Genomic DNA, 6,988 nt, shown 5'->3' on the forward strand with positions numbered 1-6,988 from the left:
TACGGGAGTCTTCAAAGATGAAAATAACTCCCCAGACATCTAGCAGACACATAGTTCGGTAACGCTGGGAAAGTGTTTCACCATTGTAGGAGGAAAGAGGGGGGCCCGAAGATCATGAAGGGTTTTGTCATTCATCAAAGATCATTAGACTTTCTACCTACAATCAGAAATTTTAAATGCATGATTTTTCTCCAATGCTTCAAAATTCTGACAGGGAAGACTCATAAGTCTAGTAAGCACAATCTTTCTAAGATGTAAACAAGTCTGGTACATCAAACATATCGACCTGCTCAATGTGCAGAGCATAACCATAGCAATATCAAAAAGACGAATTTCTTTACCCAAATGAACATAATTTATCAAAAGTATTGATACTGTATTAATTTCTTTCTTGTCTCCCTACTTATTTGTACAATTTTCCAAAGCTACGTATTCTTATTATCCAACCAAGGGAACCTTAAAAAGCATCTCAGTCCCAAGACTGTGGTAACTGACGTTTCAGAATCAGGGTTTGGTCTGAGACTCTGGCTGGGGAAATAAAGGTTGTACGTTAATTCCAAGATTATTCTATATGAGCCAAAAATTAACACACCAAACTCTCCTAATAGTACTAAAATCTTCTCAGTGATATGCCATTTCTTGCAAAATGGTGCATCTACCACCTTTTTGATTTTTCGAACAATAACCTCATATAACACTTTTACTGAAATGTCTTCCCCGTGAATTTTAAGTGACTAATTGGAATTGAAATTCTCTTCTCCTTGCCCAAAATTGCAATGAAATCTCTTTATTGCCTCCAGTGAAATCTCTTTATTCCCCACCTTCTTTGTTCCTCTGCACCTCACTTGTCTTATTAACCACCATGTTCTGGCCATTTACTGACAGAAAGAACCTAGAAGTATAGAAGGTCAAGTCAGAAGGGACAGTATCGGAGGCATTTCTAGGCCCCAGGCTGCCCCTGTCAAGTGCTGGCACCTCTGCTGGTATAGTCTCAGCAAAGAACCGAGACCAGATGGGAGGGGGCTAGAGGGGTGGAAAGGGATTAAGATGCCAGTTATGAAAACAGTCACGGGATGTAAAATCCAGCGCAGGAAATGCAGTCAATAACATTGTAATAACTAGGTATGGTGTCAAACGGGCACTAGACTTATGGGGCGAGCATTTCGTAAGTTCTGTAAGTGCCTGAGACAGATAGAATATTGCATGTTAACTCTAATGGAAAAATAAAGAATAAAAATAAAAGAACTCAGGCTCGGCCAGCCCCTGGCCTCCCTGGCTGAGAGGTCAAGCCTCGTTGTCGTAGAGCTAGTTAGTGGCTGTCAGGACCAGAACCCAGGAGACGGCCCTGTCCACGCCCCTGACTTCAGCCCAGTGAAGGGAGCTGATGGGTACCTGTCTTCTGTTTTTCTCCCTTTCTTGCCCCTTAAGGAGCAGAGACAGCTATGTTGGCTCTTCCTTAACTTAATCCTAGAACACAGATGTCAGGACATATGTGTTCATTGACTGATTAATGACGTCACCACCCCCCCCCAGTTCTCCATGTTCACCCTACTAACCGAGCCCAAGAAAGAACGGCCCCTGTGCCCCCACGATTTCCTTCCTCTCCCCTCGCCCCTGCCCAGCCCAGGAAGAAGCTATGCTGAGCAACCGTGTTAGGCAGAAGAGCTGTCCGCTGAAGGACCACGGCCATCACGCAGGGGAAGCCAAGGAAATGATGAAAGGCTTTGAAAGACAAGCAAGTGAAGAAAGGGGGAAGGTCGCAGTGCGCAGGGACCTGGAGGGGAGAAAGAAAGGTGTCGGGCAGAGGGACTGGGGACAGGAATGGAACACCCTCCCAACCATGGCGGCCGCTCGGGTCTCAGACCGGTCTCTTCTCCTTCCCTTTGGTTCCTGCAGAGAATATCATTCTGTCTTATGTCTTGGTCAGATTTAAAGAGATGGATGCACATAGGCGTGTGTATGTCCACACACGCACACCCAGATAGGTGCCCATGTGTCTGTGATATGAACCAGATTCACACCGTTCCCAAACCGGAGCCTGCTTCACAGAACCACTCAAACTCAGAGTTTGCATTCTGGGAATTACATGCTGACTCGAAGGTAAGGGCCAGTCTCAGCCTCAGTGGACGCCCTTATCAGGCTTTTCTAAGAGCCTAAAAGGGCCGCAGCCTACTTCGTCATTCTCCACCTTTCTGCTCACTTGACATTTTACTCTAACATGTCTTCATACAGCTGTCATTTCCTGAATGTCCCCTGAATGTCCACTTGGTGCTGTGGACTGAACCACATAAACTTGAACCTGGCTCCAAGGAGGTACAGTCTCGGCCCTCTGAGGAGTTTTCACGCCCAGCATAACGAGCAGGGTTCTTGTGAAGACCAGTGGAGATTTTAGTTATGAAAATGCTTTGAACAGTTGTAGCCTCTGAGGTATTATGATTACCACAGTCTTTCGTGGGATGTGTAACAGAGCTCACTAGGTCCTGGCCTCTGAGAGGAAGCAGACAGTAGCAGGTGTTAGCACATGGGGCCGCATGAAGGGTCTGAGGTCTGAGCCCCAATCAACTTGTAAATATGTGAGAAACCATGAGTATCAGATTCCCAGGGTAAATGGGGCTGTGCAATGAAAAACTGCTTGCTTTTGCTTTCTTTATGTTTTTTTCTTTTTTTCTTTTTGTGATCTACAAAGGAAACCAAATACAAATTGGTACAGTACTTTATTCTTCAGGGGCCCAGATACTGGTCCCCTGCTTATTAGAAAACTGAAAAGTTTGCATTGCATGAGCAACAGAGGCTGGGTTGCAAGAGACCTGGGGGTGTGAAGTGGGGCTAAGCTTGTTTACCAGCTTGTTCTGGGGAAGAGGGTGGAATCATCACCCACAGCCCTAACCAGAGGAAACTGCCTGTTCCCCAAGGTCATTATGGGGCTTCCTGCCAGAGCACCTGTTACCACAGTTCACAACCAAGGTGGGCCTTTGGGCCTTCCACTCAGAGTTTTTCCATAGATGTAGACGGCAAGGTGTGTGAATGACCAAAGAACCAGCTTCCAGCTCAGACTTGAACTCCTTGTGCTGACTGGGGGTGCCTGCACCCAGAAAGAGCATCAGGCTTTTGGATTCCTGCATTTAAATCCTGGCTCTGCCATTTGAAAGCTGCATGACTGCCTCCCTATAAAACGGGGAAATGGTGTAATGGCCACTGGCTGTGAGGGCTGCATAAGTTTCTGTCCCATCCATTTAAATGTTTCCTCTTTCCTTCCCAGGTTCCAGGATCCCTTTATCTCTCCTCTTGTAAGTCCAGCCAAAACTCAAAATCTTCTTACTTTATTTTGCAAAGCAGTTTAATTTTCCTTGTTCCATTATTTTGCTCTCTAAACCAGATCCTGGGACCTAACTTTTCAGAGTTGAGTGTTTTGCTAACAACAACAAAAACTGTTCTTCTCCAAAAGGAATTCTGCTTCCAGCTTTTATATGACATGCTTTTTTTTTTTCCTCACAGCTATATTGGCTCTTCCTGTGCACTTCCTTTGTTTCTCAAGATAACGTAAAATGAATGAGACAGCCCAACAGGCCTACCATCTTCTACACTTCACCACTCCCCAGTGCATTGCTTCAGTCACAGGCCATTTTTTAACAATCTGAAACCAACCATGCCCTTGCAACCAACCCCTTTCTCCTTCATGTCCCTCCTATGTCTTTCTTTCAAGCAGCTTATTTATGAAGTCTCCAAAATCATTATGTCGTCATGCCAACATGGCAGCAGTATTATTTAGTATATATACCTGCCAAATACTTGGGGGGAGAAGGGGGTATTGTAACAAAAGTTCAAAAAGTAAAGTAACCAATAGTACAAAGTGTCCATCACCAACCTGACATTCTTTGGGCGGCATATCCCTTCTACTCTGCTGATAGGATCTCGATTGGTCAAGCCACCTGTAGAAATCCTTTGACTTGAGGGAGAGAAGACCCCTTCCTCTGGCCATAAGGAATGAATTGAAATCCCCCTAGACCACACATACTAATCTCATTCCCTCTAGGTTGGCTACATGACCCAATGAGATATGAGGAGAAGATTGTCTGATGTGGTTTCCAGGAAAGCTTTTGCTTTCTTGGGTAAAAAGGGACAAACTCAATTGACAGGCCCCCTTTTATCTCTTTGTCATTTCTTCTTTCCTGGAATACTGACATGCCTGAAGTACAGCACCTTTCTTGAGACCATGAGACGTAAGAAAAAGTACAAAGATACACTCTGTTAAAGTGTGGTTTAATAGAAAGCTAGCAAGAGCCTGGGCTACTGATGGTAACCTTGAGTAGCTGACCAGCCTTGGTCTAACCAGTGAGGTGAAACAAATAAGCCTCCATTTGTTTATGTCATTGTGTTTTCTAGATACCTAAATGCAGGCCTGATACATACTCGTAGTTCTTTTTCTCAAGAAACGGTTAATGACTCAGTATATACATCTTGACATCTCTCTCTCTTTTTTTTTAAACTTTTATTTATTTCAGGTGTGTTTTTCCAGGAGCCATCAGCTCCAAGTAGTTGTTTCAATCTAGTTGTGGAGGGCGCAGCTCACAGTGGCCCATGTGGGGTTGAGCTGGCAACCTTGCTGTTAAGGGCACCGCACTCTAACCAACTGAGCTAACTGGCCGCCCCTTGACAGCACTCTTGATTCCAAATCCAGTGCATGAAAAAATCCTATTTGCTTCATCATCAAAATACATCCTAGATTTCAAACACTTCTAATCATTCCTTCTGCTACTCACCTGGTTTACACCACCATCATCAACTCTAACTCAGAATATTGTAGTATTTTCTTACAGGTCACCTGTGGCTACCCCTTCCCCTCCTCAGTCTACAATCAACACAGCAGCCAGAGGGATCCTATTAAAATATAAGTCAGTTGGTATCACTTCTTTCATCAACACCCTCCAATGGGATCCATGTTACTCAGAGTGGAAGTCAATGCTTTTAAAATGATCTGCAGGGCAACTGCATGATTTAGCGCCTGTTTGGGGGTTTAGATAGTTTCTATTACTCTGTCTTCAAGTTTACTGACATTTTCTTCGTCAGGATCTAATCTACTTCTATGCCCATCCAGTGAATTTTTCATTTTGAATATTGCATTTTTCAGCTCTCGAGTTTCCTTTTTTTTTCATGGTTTCTATTTCTCTCTTCATCATATTCATGTTTCCCTTTAAATCCTTGTACATACTTATAATAGTTGCTTTTAAGGCCCTTGTATATTAATCTCTGCCATTTCTATTCTGTTTCTATTGATTCATTTTTGTCCTGGTTATGAGTCGCATTTCCTGCTTTTTTTTTTTTTTTTTTTGGCATATCTAGTAATTTTTTATTGGGTGCTGAACATTGTAACTGCTATGTTGTCAGATGTTTAGATTTTGTTGGCAGGAAGTAAATTTTCTTGCAGACTGACTGGAGCATTTGGAAGCATTGTTAGGGAAGGTCTAGAGTTGTCTTTCGGGTCACTGTACCCTTTACTAAGAATTGAAATTCTGAGGTCCCAATTTAATTTCCCAGTTGCTCAACCAAGACTTTCTACTCTGGCCAGTCTTACATCAAATGTCTCCCAGCCCCATACAAGCTCTAGTGTTTGTTAAGCTTTCGGCTCTCTGGTGGTGACCACAAATGCTTCTTAAATATGTAGTGCATTTCAGCCCCCATCTAGTTACTAGGGTATGAAGTTGAGTGTGAATACATTGGCATGTGGAGAGGAACTGAAAGTCAGAGTGGGGAAATTCTTTGCCTAAGACAAAGCGATCATTGGAACTAGGAGTAGTGTTCAGATGTTTTGCATTCTCAGGCTGTTCTTTATGCTCAAGCCGTATCCTTTTCCCCCCAGCTTAGCTCCCCTGAGCCCTCCCTGTCCTTTAGTTCCTGCCTCCTAAAACTCGGAGTAAGGATTTCTTCAGCCAGCCCCCCTCTTAACACCTCCCCACATCCTTTTTCACACTAGCTGGGAGAGGCCTTTTGGGCCCCAGTGAATCGGACCATTTAGAAGGACTGAGACCCACTGCCTCACGAGCCAGTGGGATGAGTTCTCTGATTCTCCCCACTTTGATACCTGCTTCAGATTTGCTCCAAAGGCCCCTCACACCAACATGCAACAAGATGAGACTATGTCTGAGACATTATGTTGTGAACAGCCACACTTAAGTAAATGGGACTCATCAAAAAGTGATTAAAGTAATAAACACCTTCCTCTGTGTATCAGGCCACGAGGCGCTGAGGGTCACAAAAGGCTGCTTTTCTCCTGGAGCATTCATTCCAGGGACTGCCCTAGAATGTCGAGTGCGTGGGCAGATATAGAGTGCGTGGGCAGCCAGCTTCCTGCTGCTGCTTTCCCCAGGGTCTACCTTCCTCCCCTAATGTCAGGTCCTTCCCACGGTAGCCCCCATCTGGGGACTAAACGAGGTGGGAGTACAGGCCCAGGCATTTTAGTGTGAAGCAAGACAATTCTGACGGACACCACTTGTGCTCGAGTGCCTGCCAGGTTGGCTGAAGCTTTGTGGGGGCTGCGTGGTGACTCAGCTTCTCTCCCTGAGAAAGGTGATGAGTCCTGATAGACGATTCATGCCCAAACTCTGAGGCCACTTCTGTTTCCAGAGAACCTAACCTGTGACATAGGGAACCACCATTGGGCTTTGGCAGCACATGGAGTCCAGGTTCCCTGCAGCCAGGGCCCTAAGGTCGGGCAGTAGGTGATGATGGCACAGGAAGATTGTCCCGATACCACGGGTTTTGGATCCTCCCAACTCTCCATCTCCTTCTTTACCAATGTGACATAAAATTGAAATAAATATCTAGGAAGTATTGGAAAAATAATTAGCTATTTCTTGAGTGTCCGTTCTGATGCAGACTCTCTGCTAAGTACTTCACATCCACGATCCCATTTACTCCCCACAAACAATCCCACGGGGAAGGTAACCTTGTCATCCCCGTTCTGTAAACACCTTCCCTGGCCTCTGTCTAT

This window comes from Rhinolophus sinicus, linkage group LG14 (genome assembly GCF_036562045.2).
Source record: "Rhinolophus sinicus isolate RSC01 linkage group LG14, ASM3656204v1, whole genome shotgun sequence".
Classification (NCBI taxonomy): Eukaryota; Metazoa; Chordata; class Mammalia; order Chiroptera; family Rhinolophidae; genus Rhinolophus; species Rhinolophus sinicus.